We start from the raw sequence: 15,891 nt of genomic DNA on the forward strand, positions 1-15,891 counted from the left end.
CCCTCATAATTTTGTACACCTCAATCAAATCACCCCTCAGCCTCCTCTGTTCCAAGGAAAACAACCCCAGCCTATCCAATCTGTCATCATAGTTAAAATTCTCCAGTCCTGGTAAAATCCTCGTAAATCTCCTCTGCACCCTCTCCAGTGCAATTACATCCTTCCTGTAATGTGGTGTCCAGAACTGTGCGCAGTATTCAAGCTAACTAGTGTTTTTATGCAGTTCCAGCATAACATCCCTGCTTTTATATTCCATGCCTCGGCTAATAAAGGAAAGCATTCCATATGCCTTCTTAACAACCTTATCTACCTACCTATCTGTGGACATGCACTCCAAGGTCCCTCACTTCCTCTACACCTCTCAGTATCCTCCCATTTATTGTGTATTCCCTTGCCTTGTTTGCTCTCTCCAAATGCATTACCTCACACTTCTCCGGAATGAACGCCATTTGCCACTTTTCTGCCCATCTGACCAGTCCATTGATGACTTCCTGCAGTATACAGCTTTCCTCCTCACTATCAACCACACGGCCTATCTTTGCGTCATCCGCAAATTTCTTAATCATGCCCACTACGTTTAAGTCCAAATCGTTAATGTATACCACAAAAAGCAAAGGAACTAGTACCGAGCCCTGCGGCACCCCACAGCCTTCCATTCGCAAAAACACCAATCGACCATTACCCTTTGCTTCCTGTCACTGAGCCAATTTTGGATCCAATTTGCCGCATTCCCTTGGATCCCATGGGGCTTTACTTTTTTGATCAATCTGCCATGTGGGACCATGTCAAAAACCTTGCTAAAATCCATGTAGACTACATCAATTGCGCTACCATCATCAATCCTCCTGGTCACCTCCTCGAAAAATTCAATCAAGTTAGTCAGACACGACCTCCCCTTAACAAACCCATGCTGACAGTCCTTGATCAGTCCATGCCTTTCTAAGTGACAGTTTATCTTGTCCCTCAGAATTGATTCCAATAATTAGTTGAGGGAGCAGAAGGGAGAAGCTCATGACCTCAGACTATTTTTAATGACATATAATGCTTACAATATGGCCGGATGGGGTGAAGTCTAAAATAATTTTAAAAGTGAGGTTCAAAACAGCTTAGCAGACAAAGACACGCTTTATATGGCACTATGCCATACAGATCAGGAGGTTTCAGGCTGGTTCTGCTGTGTAGTGGTAGTGGACTACAACTGGGCAACAGTTGGGGCGCTATGATTGAAGAAAGAAAATCACCCAGGGTTCATGCTCTAGATCACTGTCCAGTGATTTATCTGGAAAGTGGAAATTGGGTGGGGACACGTTCAGCCTAGCCGTAATGCTACTATGGTTGAATTATCTTCCAACACTCAGTCTAGAATCACATAATAAATGGTCACTTGAGCAACATACTGTAGGGCTACTAATGCATATGAAGCTAAATTGCAGCAGGAATCAGTGCCTTCAAGACGTGAGGAGAAAAGGGGAGGAAACTAGAAAAGAAGAAAAGTTATTTAAAGAAAAGCGCAAAAGTATCACCAGGTTACAATGTTTATTACAATTGGAGGAAGGATCTACAATCAAAGTATAATCAATAACTACACCAAAAATAGCATATTTCAAATCAATTCAAACTTAAGCGGTAAAACACTTAGCTAACACAAAAGTATATATGGTACTATAATAAGTCAACTTTAAACTAAGAACAAATTTGCTGAACAAATTTAAAACACTAGTCCTAATGTGAGATCCAAGACAATTCTTTCGATAATTTTATAGCCATATAATATACACTGACTAGAATCTCCCTACAATCAACTGCAAATTACTTCTTCACTAATTTGCATTATTCACATCTCAGTTTTTAATATAGCATCAATGTCAAACAATGCACTGGCAGTTGCATCTCACAATGACAGCCAACCCCAACATACAAAACATGTCAAATTGGGGGGTGGGGGTGAGAAAAAAAAAAAATCAACCCACCTAAAATACATATATACTTTAAAAAAAACTTTTGTAACAATTTCAAACAAGCAGCAACACCTTGAATTTCATTCATGCAGTTTACATTAACCCCTGAACTAGATTTTAGTGTTCTACATACTCCAGAGTATATATTATTCTACATAAAGCACATTAATAAAATAATTTTGAAGAAAATATTGCACTAACCTGTAACAAATGTACAGTGTACTGAACTTAAGTTCACAGAAACAGACATTGAAGACTGAAGACTTAAATTGAAAACAAAGCAATTTATATTAGGTTACTCAACTTGCTCTGGCATTCAAGCAGCTTATATCCTCCCAACCTAGCTAAAGAATAAAGAAAATGATTTTCGACAATGGAGTGGACTAACCAGTTTTAGAAAAGAATAACAGCTTCCCAAAAAATGTTAAGAAAAACTGTGAATGTTGGAAATTTGAAATAAGGAGAAAACGTTGGAAATGTACAGCAGGTGAGACCCCATATAGAGATGACAATGTGGGAAGTGAAAATTATATATTAGAGGGTCCAAATCTGTCTATTCATTTGTATATGGAGCCCAAACATTTTCTCCATGAGACACACTGTTTTACATACACTTCCTCCAAGCTACTATAATGTATTTGATATTCAGTGCAGTCACCTCTACATTGGGTAGACCAAACACAGATTGTGTCACCGCTTTGTCGAATATCTCCAATATACCTACAAGTATGATTGTGACCTCCTTATGGTTTGCCACTGCATGTCCCCCTCACATTCCCATTCCGATCTTTGTCTTTGACCTCCTTAACACTGTTCCAAAACAAGCGGAACGCAAACTCTGGGAACTAGTGAGATAATCCTGCAACTTGATAACTCATCCGTGCAACCATACTTAGAATATTGTGCACAGTTCAGCATGCCACAGTACAAAAACAATATTGCAGCTATTGAAAGGATACAGAAGAAAGCAACCAGAATAACTGAAGGGATGGGGGAGTTGGATTATGAGGAGCGATTATATAAATCGGGCATATTCTCACTGGAAACAAGAAGGTTGACTGTTGATATGATTGCTGTTTTCAGGATTCTAAAAGGGACTAGATAATGTAGACCATGACCAGCTGTTTCACCTTGCCCAGAACAGTAGAACTAGAGGGAACGGCTTGCACTTAAAGGGGGGTAAATTCAAATATAATCTGTGGAAACATTAATTCAGTGAGCCAGTGGTCAATCTGTGGAACAGGCTCACTTAATTAATGTTCTCAAAGTAAAGGATCTCTTGGGAAGCAGTGATCATAACATGATAGAATTTCACATCCAGTTTGAGAGCGAGGATCTTGGGTCTCAAACTACTGCATTAAACTTAAATAAGGGCAATTATAAAGGAATGAAGGCGGAATTGGCTAAAGTGGACTGGTAAACAGATTAGATGGTATGATGATGGATAAGCAGTGGCAAACATTTAAAAAGATATTTTATGACTCGCAACAAAAATATATCCCTGTTCGGAGGAAAGACTCCACAAAAAGTGTGAACCAACCATGGCTAACTAAGGAAGTAAAGGATGGTATCAGGTTAAAAGAAAAAGCATACAACATAGCGAAGATTACTGGTAAGCCCGAAGACTGGAAAAACATTAAAAACCAGCAAAGGATGACTAAAAGAATAATAAAGAGGGAGAAAATAAATTATAAGAGTAAACTAGCAAGAAATATAAAAACTGGCAGTAAAAGCTTCTACAAGTATATAAAAAGGAAGAGGGTAGCTAAAGTAAACATTGGTCCCTTAGAGGATGAGACTGGGGAAATAATAATGGAAAACATGGAAATGGCAGAGGAATTGAACAGATATTTTGTATCTGACTTCACAGTAGAAGACACTAATTATATACCAATAATAGTAGAAAATCAAGGGGCAAAGGGGAGGGAGGAACTAAAAACAATCACTATCACTAGAGAAAAAGTACTAGGTAAACTAATGGGTCTAAAGGCTGACAAGTCCCCTGGACCTGATGGCTTGCATCCGAGGGTCTTAAAGGAAGTGGCTACAGAGATAGTGGATGCATTGGTGGTAATCTTCCAGAATTCACTAGATTCTGGAAAGGTCCCAGCGGATTGGAAAACTGCAAACATAACACCCCTATTCAAGAAGGGAGTGAAACAGAAAGCAGGTAACTATAGACCAGTTAGCCTAACATCTGTCATTGGGAAAATGCCAGAATCCATTATTAAGGAAGTAGTAGCAGGACATTTGGAGACTCAATACAATCAAGGAGAGTCAACAAGGTTTTATGAAGGGGAAATCGTGTCGGACAAATTTATTAGAGTTCTTTGAGGAAGTAACGGGCAGGGTGGATAAAGGGGAACCAATGGATGCAGTATATTTGGATTTCCAAAAGGCATTCGATAAGGTGCCACATAAAAGATTACTGCACAAGATAAGAGCTCATGGTGTTGGGGGTAATATACTGGCATGGATAAAGGATTGGTTAACTAACAGAAAACAAAGAGTCGGGATAAAAGGGTCATTTTCAAAATGGCAATCTGTAACTAGTGGGGTTCCGCAGGGCTCAGTGCTGGGGCCTCAGCTATTTACAATATATATCAATGACTTGGATGAAGGAACAGAGTGAATTGTGGCCAAATTTGCTGATGATACAAAGATAGGTGGAAAAGCAAGTTGTGATGAGGACACAAAGTGTCTGCAAAGGAATATTGACAGGTTAAGTGAATGGGCAAAAATTTGGCAGATGGAATATAATGTGGAAAAATGTGAAGTCATCCACTTTGGGAGGAAAAAATAAAAAAGCAAAATATTATTTGAATGGTGAAATACTACAAAACGGTACAGAGGGATCTGGGTGTCAACATACAGGTGCAGCAGGTAATCCGGAAGGCAAATGGAATATTGGCCTTTATTTCCAGGGGGATGGAGTATAAAAGCAGGGAAGTCATGCTACCATAGTACAGGGTGCTGGTGAGACCACACCTGGAGTACTGCGTACAGTTCTGGTGCCCTTAATTAAGGAAGGACATACTTGCATTGGAGACAGTTCAGAGAAGGTTCACTAGGTTGATTCCTGTTTTGGAAGGGTTGCCTTATGAGGAAAGATTGAACAGGTTGGGTCTGTACTCATTGGAGTTTAGAAGAATGAGAGGAGATCTTATTGAAACATACAAGATTCTGAGGGGACTCGATAGGGTAGATGCTGAGAGGATGTTACCCCTCATGGGAGAATCTAAAACTAGGGGGCATAGTCTTAGAATAAGGGGTCGCCCGTTTAAGATGGAAATGAGGAGGAATTTCTTCTCCCAGAGGGTTGTGAATCTTTGGAATTCTTTACCCCAAAAAGCTGTGGAGGCTGAGTCATTGAATACATTCAAGGCTGAGTTAGACACATTTCTGATCAGCACGGGAGTCAAAGGATATGGGGAAAAGGCGGGAAAGTGGAGTTGAGGTAAAAATCAGATCAGCCATGATCTCATTGAATGGTGGAGCAGGCTCGAAGGGCCGAATGGCCTACTCCTGCTCCTATCTCTCGTGGTCTTATGAGCTCCCTAGGGAGATGGTGGAAGCAGATAGTATTACATTCAAATGCAAATTAAATAGATTCCTTCCAGAAAATAATATTTTAGGATACAGCATACGAGTTATTTGAGACATGGGGCTCGATTTTAGGAGGGAGGCGGGTTGGCAGCCGGGGTGGGGGGCGGGGGGGGGGGGGGGGGGTCGACTGGGCGCGTGGGTAACGCGCCCAGTGAAATCGGGGTGCTCCGCACTCGATCGCAACCTAATTGAAGCCACTTACCTTGGCTTCCGGGTTTCGCGCTGGAAAGCTGCGCAGCGGGTGAACTGCCCAGCCGCATCATAGGCTGTAAGCTGGAGGAGCCCTATTTAAAGGGGCAGTCCTCCACTGACTGATGCTGCAGAAAGGAGCCAAAACTACCGCATGGAGCAGCCCAGGGGGAAGGCTGCTCCCAGATTTAATGATGCCTCACTCCAGGTCTTACTGGATGGGGTGAGGAGGAGGGGGAGGACAGAGATCTTCCCCCCGGTGAGCGGGAGGAAGTGGCCTGCCTCTGCCACCAGGAAGGTGGCAGAGGAGGTCACCTGCGCCACCAACATATCATGCACCTGCATACAGTGCAGGAGGCGCTTCAATGACCTAAATAGGTCAGCCAAAGTGAGTACACTTACTCATTCCCCTACACTCCGTCTACCACATCATCACCCCCACCCCACATCTCCTTCTGCACCGCCAACACTACTCTGTCACATCACTCCTCACACCCACTCAAAGCTCATCCTCATCTTACCTGCAATTACTCACCTCGCCAGTACTCATCCCACCACTACCACTCAACCCAATCCTCATACAATCTCTTGGCTCTATCTCATACTCACCCTCTCATGCATCTCTTTCATGGTCAGCCTTCCCCAACCTGCCACTACCTGTGCTGCAGCCACAGGGCATGCATCACATATGTGTAGTAGGAAGCGTAAGGCAAATGTGACGTGAGCATGAAGGGGATACACAAGGGTGGTTGAGGGTTTGTCATGGTTTTTACTTATATTTGATTTCTGATCAACTCATATTACATATTATATTGTCACCGCTACTGCCACGTCTTTGCGAATCTTGTCTGGTTTGTGCAATAATGCCCTTTCCTGAGGATCACAATGAAGACCCACAACTGATGCCACCCATTGTGTCACTGCAGAGTGGGTGTAGGTGCATTTGCAGAGCTCTTTTGTGCAGACGACTGAGAGACGTCGGCGATGTCCCCGGTGGCACCCTTGAAGGATGCAGAGGAGAAGTTGTTGAGGGCAGTGGTGACTTTGACAGCAACAGGTAAGAAGATGGTGCTCGGGCCAGCAGGGAGCAGCTCAGCATGAAGGAGGCTGCAGATGTCCACGACTACATGTCGAGTGACTCTGAGTCTCCATGTGCACTGCTGCTCAGAGAGGACTGTAGACCCTGTGGCAAGGGTAGTGCCTCCTGCGACGCATCTCTCTCTGCGGTTGCCCTCCCTCCTGCCGTGCAGGTGGATGTGTCACAGCACTGTGCTGTGGAGCTCCATGTATCAGAGGTGGACGGCGATGCTGTTCGTCCTCCGAGGAGGTCATGACTGCAGCTATGCCGGCCCCCATCCGCAAGATGTACGTTTGAGGGGGTCATCAAGGTAGGTAAATGTGTCTGCACACCGGGGTTGAGGCTCCAAGTTTGTGAATTTTATTGTTAGGAGGAGGGTGGTGGAGGCTAAACTTTGTCCAAAGTGACAGAGTGGCCTCCTGCAATGAGTGAGGGTCTACCCCCGCCCAACCTATCAAATGGACCTTTGCAGCTACCACAGGCTGGTGGCTGCAACACGTCGATTTCAAATGGGAGTGTTTCCCCCAGTACGGGAAACACGCTCAGTTGAGTTGAAAATCCCACCCCTCCTAAAATATCCTACAAACCAGGTCTGCAAAGGACCTGAACTATCTAATTAATTGGTTTAAGTGGGATCCCACCGGCTTTAATTGCAGGCGGGAGACCCGCATGCGGGGTCTGCGCGCGCATCTAAGCGCGTCACTGGGGAACCCGGAAGTGGGTGGGTTGGAGTCGGGCTCCGGACCCCGGACCTGCCCTGGGAATCCATGATTTTCGGAGCCCACCTGCCACGAACACGCCGTCTCGAACGTCCGAAAATCGAGCCCATGATATATGGCAAGTGTCGCGTGCTTGGGAAGAACAGGTAGCTTTATGGTTTCGAAAGCTCCCCAACACTGTGGTTTTCCTTGCCTCATGTCTGGGTCTGTTGTAGACTAATTGATAGAGATTGATTGCTATGATAGTCAACAAGTCCATTATCATTGTATTATTCGACCACCAGGATGGTATAAGTCTAGCAATTCTTATGTTCCAATTAACTTGTCTTTTCTCTTTTCAGATGTTGATGATAGACTTGCTATGTACCCCACATTTTCTGTTTTTATTCCCCAAAAATTATCTTTCATTAGGAGGGAAGGAAGGAATATTTGGGAAAGTCTACTAGAATTAATGCAGAATTTTGGCAACTGGTCCGGGACCAAGTGAAGATTGTGATTTTTTTCTGTGCAAATCAACAAACAATACTAGTTTCACTCATTTAGAATTGTGATTTCCATGAGAACTAACACTTGGAATTTGCTTTGAGTAAGAATCAATTGTATCTCACCATTTTCTCTACATTTGTGCTATAAAATTGCACTGGTTTTCTCACTGACATACACATTTTTTTTGATAGGGGTGGGGGTGAAGAAGGAACAGCAGTTGTAGTAATTTGCTAATGTGTCAACTTATCTATAAGACACAAACTCACGTGCACTGTAATATGAAGTTGAGGGTTCATTAGGATCATTAAAGCAGCCAGAACTATCTTAGCAGTATGTCTTTTTCACTTAATGAAATTAGCTTGGAATATTAACTTTGCATTTAACTTAATTGCAGACAACAGAAGAAATTCATAACAGAGCTATTCACTACCAGTACATAACATGAAACCAATTTTTTTTATGGGTCACCGAATACTAACAATATGGAGCTCATTTACTCAGTGCATTAAAAGGCTGCGCAGTCAGACGCTTGTTTCTTTTATGGGCTGCTTAGGCTTGATATAACCATGTAAAAAAAAGTGTAAACCATAATCAGGAACAAGGGTGATAATTAGTAAAGAAAGAGCAAGTCTTCAGCTAGATCTGAGTAATGTAATTATCATTCAATAAAATATAGGATATCAGAGATAGCTGGCACTAACTTATGAAGGGCTGCAATTCAATCCCGCCATTCTGACGCCATTGCAAACCACAATAGCAAAGGTCGAAATTGCTTATCAACGTCAACAGTGTCCAGAGATTGAAAAACTGCAATGCATTGAATTAACAGCAATTCGTTTTTGTAGTTGAACTATTTAACAAAGTTTTCTATTTGTGTTACCATTATGCAGATGTGCTGAGCATGTTGATGCTGTAGATGTGTGATAAGGTTAATTAGGATGTTCAATTTGGATAGCATCACAACATGTACTTCAACACTGAGGCATTTCTCACCACACAAGGAGCAGATTAGCAGTTAATAAAGTATTCAGTACACAGCATCTTTTATTAAGAAAGAGGGGAGGAAATGGCGGGAGAAGGAAGAGAGCAAGAGAGCAAGGAGAGAATAAATGAAAGAGAAAAAAGGAAAAGAATGGGGGCAGAGAGAGGTGGTAGGAGGAGAGGGAGAGAGGGGAGGGAAAGGGGAGAGAGGGTGAGATATTTGAGGGCTGGCAGCCCTTGTGAAACTATCACCCAACAAGAGCCAGCAATCGTCAGGAGAGAAGAGAAAAAATTGGTGGGAAAAATACATAATTCGATTTCACTCCCTATCACAACTTCCTTCCGTTTAACTAGACTTGGCAAAAACTATTGCAAGTTCAGGAAATCACACCAACAGGGAGTTCCCAGAGCAAAGCAACAAAATCAGGTAGAAGCCAGAGCTTGGACCAGCTGCATAAAATGCATCAGGGAATGGAGCAGCATCAACCCATACAGGTGCTCGGTTGAAAACTGTTGAGCTATGTGATGCTGCTCAATTCATGAATTACCTCAGACAAGTGAGGATAGCTGAAATGTTATGGCCCAAAGAACTGTTGATATTAATATGATACTATCGAACAATTAATTTGCATTGAAAGTTATATGGTTGAGGTGCAGAAACTTTCCTCAGTACTGAATGGTATCCACAACTGAGTGACGCAAATACTGCATAGGTAAGTAAACCTTCTCAAGTGCCTGTCACATTGAAGTTTTTGAGTGCTGTATGGAATATCTGTCCTTCAAATGAGATGAAAGGTAATCAATGGTCAGTTTTGAATGGCCAATTGATAATGAACTCCAAAAGGTTTCAGAACTAAGCCTTTCTTAGCCAATACAATTTCCAGAATTACTTATTTCCTCTTCCCAGATATGTGACCAATCCTGGGAATCAAAGGAAATAGTGGGAATGTTTATTAAAATAGCATCCAGTGGCATAGAAAAAAAACAGATGAAGTTGAAAACCCAGAGTAAAGTGACAGACAAATATAAGGGGGCATATTTTCTTCTATTCCCTAATGTTAGAAAAAAAGTCAGTAGGAGTATGTAAGTAGGTTTCCTCACTTTATACTGCTTTTTCCTTTAAGCTAACAGTGAACAAGAATGCACCCTGTAATGATAGAGGAACAACAAACTGCATTTATATAGTGGCTTTATCATAGTATCTGTTTTTGAAAAGTCCCTTCATCAAGTTGGGCTCCATCTCTGAAGATATCTATTGTGACATTCTGCATCATTGCAAGATCTTGAGAGAAAAGCATGAGCAAATCTGGTTTATACCAGTGCAATATCCGCATGGCATCAAGGCACAGAATTTGGGCACAAGTTCCTTACTACAATCATGCCTGTTTTTAATGGCCCCTTCAATAATTACTTCAAATAGTTGGTTCTGGAAATTATTTCAAAGACAATAAAAAATGAAAGCCCACTTTAGGTCAAAAAGACTTACTTAATTGCATACAAAGAACATTTATGTGGAACAAAATAGCTTGCCATTTCTTTGCCTACACTTCAGAATTAATTCTAAAAGCTGAAAATCTCTCCTTAGTTATTCCACATATAAAAAAACCCCAGAGTAAAGTGATAGACAAATATAAGGGGGTATATTTTCTTCTATTCCCTAATGTTAGAAAAAAAGTCAGTAGGAGTATGTAAGTAGGTTTCCTCACTTTATACTGCTTTTTCTTTTAAGCTAACAGTGAACAAGAATGCACCCTGTAATGATAGAGGAACAACAACTTGCATTTATATAGTGGCTTTATCACAGTAAAACATCCCATGGGCCTTCACAGGAGCGTTATCAAACAAAATTTGACACCGAGCCACTTAAGGGAATATTAGGACAGGTGACCAAAAGCTTGGTCAAAGAGATAGGTTTTAAGGAGTGTCTTAAAGGAGGAGAGACGGGTAGAGAGGTGGAGAGGTTTAGGGAAGGAATTCCAGAGCTTAGGGCCTAAGCAGCTGAAGGCACAGTCTCCAATGGTGGAGCGATTAAAATCGAGGAGGCGCAAGAGGCAAGAATTGAGGAACACACAGATCTCTGTAGAGCTGGAAGAAGTTACAGAGATAGGGAGGGGCGAGGCCATGGAGGGATTTGGAAACAAGGATGAGAATATTAAATTTGAGGCGTTGCTGGACCGGAAGCCAATGTAGATCAGCGAGCACAGGGGTGATGGGTGAATGGGACTTGGTGCAAGTTAGGACATGGGCAGCAGAATTTTGGATAAGCTCAAGTTTATGAAGGGTGGAAGATGGGAGGCTGGCTAGGAGAGCATTGGAATAGTCAAGTCTAGAGGTAACAAAGGCATGGATGAGGGTTTCAGCAGATAAGGTGAGGCGGGGGGGGGGGGGGGGGGCGAAGAGACAGGCAATGTTACTGAGGTGGATGTAGGCGGTCTTGGTGATGGAGCAGATATGGGGTTGGAAGCTCATCTCAGAGTCAAATAGGACGCCAAGGTTGCAAAAGGTCTGGTTCAGCCTCAGACAGTGGTCAAGGAGAGGGCTGGAGTGGGTGGTTAGGGACCGAAGACAATGGCTTCAGTCTTCCCAATATTTAGTTGGAGGAAATTTCTGCTCATCCAGTACTGGATGTCGGTCAAGCAGCATGACAAATCAAAGGCAGTGGAGGAGTCGAGAGAGGTGGTGGTGGTGAGGTGGAGCTGGGTGTCGTCAGCTTACACGTGGAATCTGATGTGGCGTTTTCGGATGATGTCACCGAGGGGCAGCATGTAGATGAGAAATTGGAGGGGGTCAATGAAAGATCCTTGAGGGATGAGTCAGGATTAATTAATAATGTCCTAGTTAAGGAGCCCCTTGGAACGAGCGACCACAACATGGTTGAATTCCATATCCAATTAGAGGGTGAGAAGGTTGATTCTCAAACAAGCGTACTGAGCTTGAATAAAGGAGACTATGATGGTATGAGAGCGGAATTGATTAAAGTGGACTGGGAAAATAGATTAAAGGGTAAGACGGTACATGAGCAGTGGTGTTCATTTAGGGAGTTATTTTACAACTTTCAAAATAAATATATTCCACTGAGGAAAAAAGGGTGTAAAAGAAATGACAGCCACCCGTGGCTAAGTAAAGAAATCAAGGATAGTATCCGACTAAAAACAAGGACATATAAGGTAGCCAAACTTAGTGGGAGGATAGAAGATTGGGCATTCTTCAAAAGACAGCAAAAAGTAACTAAAGGATTGATTAAGAAAGGGAAGTTAGATTATGAAAAGAAATTAGCAAAAAATATAAAAACAGATAGCAAGAGTTTCTATAGTTATATAAAAAGAAAAAGGGTGGCTAAGGCAAACATAGGTCCCTTAGAGGATGAGACCGGGAAATTAATGGTGGGAAACATGGAGATGGCAAAAATGCTGAACAAATATTTTGTTTCAGTCTTTACAGTAGAGGACACTAAGAATATCCCAACACTGGACAAACAGGGGACTCTCGGGGGGGAGGAGCTAAATACGATTAAAATCACTCAAGAGATGGTACTCAGTAAAATAATGGGACTCAAGGCGGATAAATCCCCTGGACCTGATGGCTTCCATCCTAGGGTCTTGAGGGAAGTGGCAGTAGGGATTGTGGATGCTTTGGTGATAGTTTTCCAAAATTCCCTGGACTCAGGAGAGGTCCCGGCAGATTGGAAAACTGCTAATGTAACACCGTTATTTAAAAAGGGTAGTAGGCAGAAGGCTGGAAATTATAGGCCAGTTAGCTTAACATCTGTGGTGGGTAAAATTTTGGAGTCTATTATTAAGGAGACAGTAACGGAACATTTAGATAAGCATAATTTAATAGGACAAAGTCAGCATGGCTTTATGAAGGGGAAGTCATGTCTGACAAATTTGCTTGAGTTCTTCGAGGATATAACGTATAGGGTGGATAAAGGGGAACCAGTGGACGTAGTGTATTTAGACTTCCAGAAGGCATTCGACAAGGTGCCACATAAAAGATTATTACTTAAGATAAAAAATCACGGGATTGGGGGTAATATTCTGGCATGGGTGGAGGATTGGTTATCAAACAGGAAGCAGAGAGTTGGGATAAATGGTTCATTTTCGGACTGGCAACCAGTAACCAGTGGTGTTCCACAGGGGTCGGTGCTGGGTCCCCAACTCTTTACAATCTATATTAACGATTTGGAGGAGGGGACCGAGTGCAACATATCAAAATTTGCAGATGATACAAAGATGGGAGGGAAAGTAGAGAGTGAGGAGGACATAAAAAACCTGCAAGGGGATATAGACAGGCTGGGTGAGTGGGCGGAGATTTGGCAGATGCAATATAATATTGGAAAATGTGAGGTTATGCACTTTGGCAGGAAAAATCAGAGAGCAAGTTATTTTCTTAATGGCGAGAGACTGGAAAGTACTGCAGTACAAAGGGATCTGGGGGTCCTAGTGCAAGAAAATCAAAAAGTTGGTATGCAGGTGCAGCAGGTGATCAAGAAAGCCAACGGTATGTTGGCTTTTATTGCTAGGGGGATAGAATATAAAAACAAGGAGGTATTGCTGCAGTTATATAAGGTATTGGTGAGACCGCACCTGGAATACTGCATACAGTTTTGGTCTCCATACTTAAGAAAAGACATACTTGCTCTCGAGGCAGTACAAAGAAGGTTCACTCGGTTAATCCCGGGGATGAGGGGGCGGACATATGAGGAGAGGTTGAGTAGATTGGGACTCTACTCATTGGAGTTCAGAAGAATGAGAGGCGATCTTATTGAAACATATAAGATTGTGAAGGGTCTTGATCGGGTGGATGCAGTAAGGATGTTCCCAAAGATGGGTGAAACTAGAACTAGGGGGCATAATCTTAGAATAAGGGGCTGCTCTTTCAAAACTGAGATGAGGAGAAACTTCTTCACTCAGAGGGTGGTAGGTCTGTGGAATTTGCTGCCCCAGGAAGCTGTGGAAGCTACATCATTAGATAAATTTAAAACAGAAATAGACAGTTTCCTAGAAGTAAAGGGAATTAGGGGTTATGGGGAGCGGGCAGGAAATTGGACATGAAGCTGAGTTCGGATCGGTCAATGCCCTGTGGGTGGCGGAGAGGGCCCAGGGGCTATGTGGCCGGGTCCTGCTCCGACTTCTTGTGTTCTTTAGATTTGTGGTTGGGATCAGATCAGCCATGATCTTATTGAATGGCGGAGCAGGCTCGAGGGGCCGATTGGCCTACTCCTGCTCCAATTTCTTATGTTCTTATGTTCTTATGATTCCAGAAGTAACGATGCGGGAGTGGGAAGAGAAGCCATTGAAGGTGATTCTCTAGCTACGGCTGGATAGATAGAAATGGAACTAAGCAAACTATTAATGGCTTGACAACTTAATTTTTTGCAGTGGCCCTCTGCTGAAATAAAATAGTTTTGATCATTAGACCAAAATTTTAAAAAAGGTGACTTCATCACTTTCCAAATTTGTTTTTCTACCACAGTTATCAAAGCAAATTATTAGTGCATAGTAATATTACTAGCAATATACTTTTGCTGAAGAGGAAAAATATTACAAATATATGAATTTTATTACCTCACTGCTGAGAGGCAATAAAGACAAAGAACCATTTTAGGAACCGACTTAAAAAATTTGACGCATAGTTATGTTTCTGAATTATGTAGCTTGAGTGTTAAAATTCTACAGTGATGTCATTAATCTAGTGTGCTTCAGCAATTGCTCAATTTAAGTTTTGTGCATTGATTCAGCTACCTCAATAATTCCTCCAAGTCAGCTCAATATTCTAACAATCATATTCAAAACAGGAAAATTTGTTGCATTTTAAACGGGTGGTGAAGGAGAAACTCCTTGGGGGTAATTTTAACCCCCAAGGACAGGTGGAAAGGTAAAAATTGTAAAAATGTAAAACCCGCCAACAGGCAGGTCAGTCAGTAAAATCTTTTAAGGAGGCTGTGTGCCTCCATTTTAATAGCTTTTTTATATTTAATTCCTGGGGGCCGGGATTCCTGGGCCTTCTGCTTCATGCCACATAAGAGGCGAGAAGGGCCAGATCAGCAGATAAGTGCCTTTATTGCACTACTTGTGGGCCAGGAGGAGCAGGAATGTTTCCTCCAGGCCTCACAAGCTTACCTGCATGCGATCGATGTCAAAGTCAGGATGTCCAGGAAACCCTTACTTCCGGGTTTCCCATCAGAAATGCTCCCCCGCCTGCTCTCCACGGCTCAGAGTAAAAATCTAGGCCCTTCTTTCAAAGGCAAAACAGAAAAAAAGGACAGCAGAGCTCGACAGGTTCAGGCAGAATTTTGTAAACGCAAATACTGTTCTAAATAAACATCAATATTCCATATTAAAAGGGTTAAATTAATGTAAACAGTGGTCACATTTATTTTCAAAAGTAGTTTCTTTTCTTCAATTTAATTGTTTTTGTCTATATTTAACTCCTTGTGTAAATATACTTAGAACCCAGGAATTCTGAGGTAGATTGTTGCTAGAATTAGTGCTGCACCTCGGCAGTTGCATTCAAATTTAGTTTGTTGAGACAAGACATCAATGATAAATATATAAAAATTCTTGCAACTGTTGTCGACATTCTGTTGTCAGATTTATTTAGTTCATTTTGGCATACCTTATGACATATAGTAACAGCTGAAGTAACACCTGCTTATATTATTTTTAATGGGTAAAGCTGCAACACTTGCTTATATTACTTGGCGTCATACTTACTGTCCTCCCAACACTGTGGCGCAAGTTGTCTGCCTGCCATTTTTTTTAAAACACTTGTGTGCAGATAAGTTTTATTTTTAATTTTATGTATTACTCTCATGTACCATGGTCAATGCCATGAGACGTTTACTATTTGTTTAAATGATTTTTCAACGAGG

At 42.1% G+C, this 15,891-nt stretch overlaps 1 protein-coding gene across 5 annotated transcripts in view; it reads right to left on the minus strand.

The window, feature by feature from the left end:
• Nucleotides 1-15,891, minus strand: part of LOC137340975 (aryl hydrocarbon receptor-like) — a 199,322-nt gene that overhangs the window by 61,397 nt on the left and 122,034 nt on the right. The gene's annotated exons all lie outside the window — the stretch shown is intronic.

The sequence above is a fragment of the Heptranchias perlo genome, chromosome 2 (assembly GCF_035084215.1).
Source record: "Heptranchias perlo isolate sHepPer1 chromosome 2, sHepPer1.hap1, whole genome shotgun sequence".
Classification (NCBI taxonomy): Eukaryota; Metazoa; Chordata; class Chondrichthyes; order Hexanchiformes; family Hexanchidae; genus Heptranchias; species Heptranchias perlo.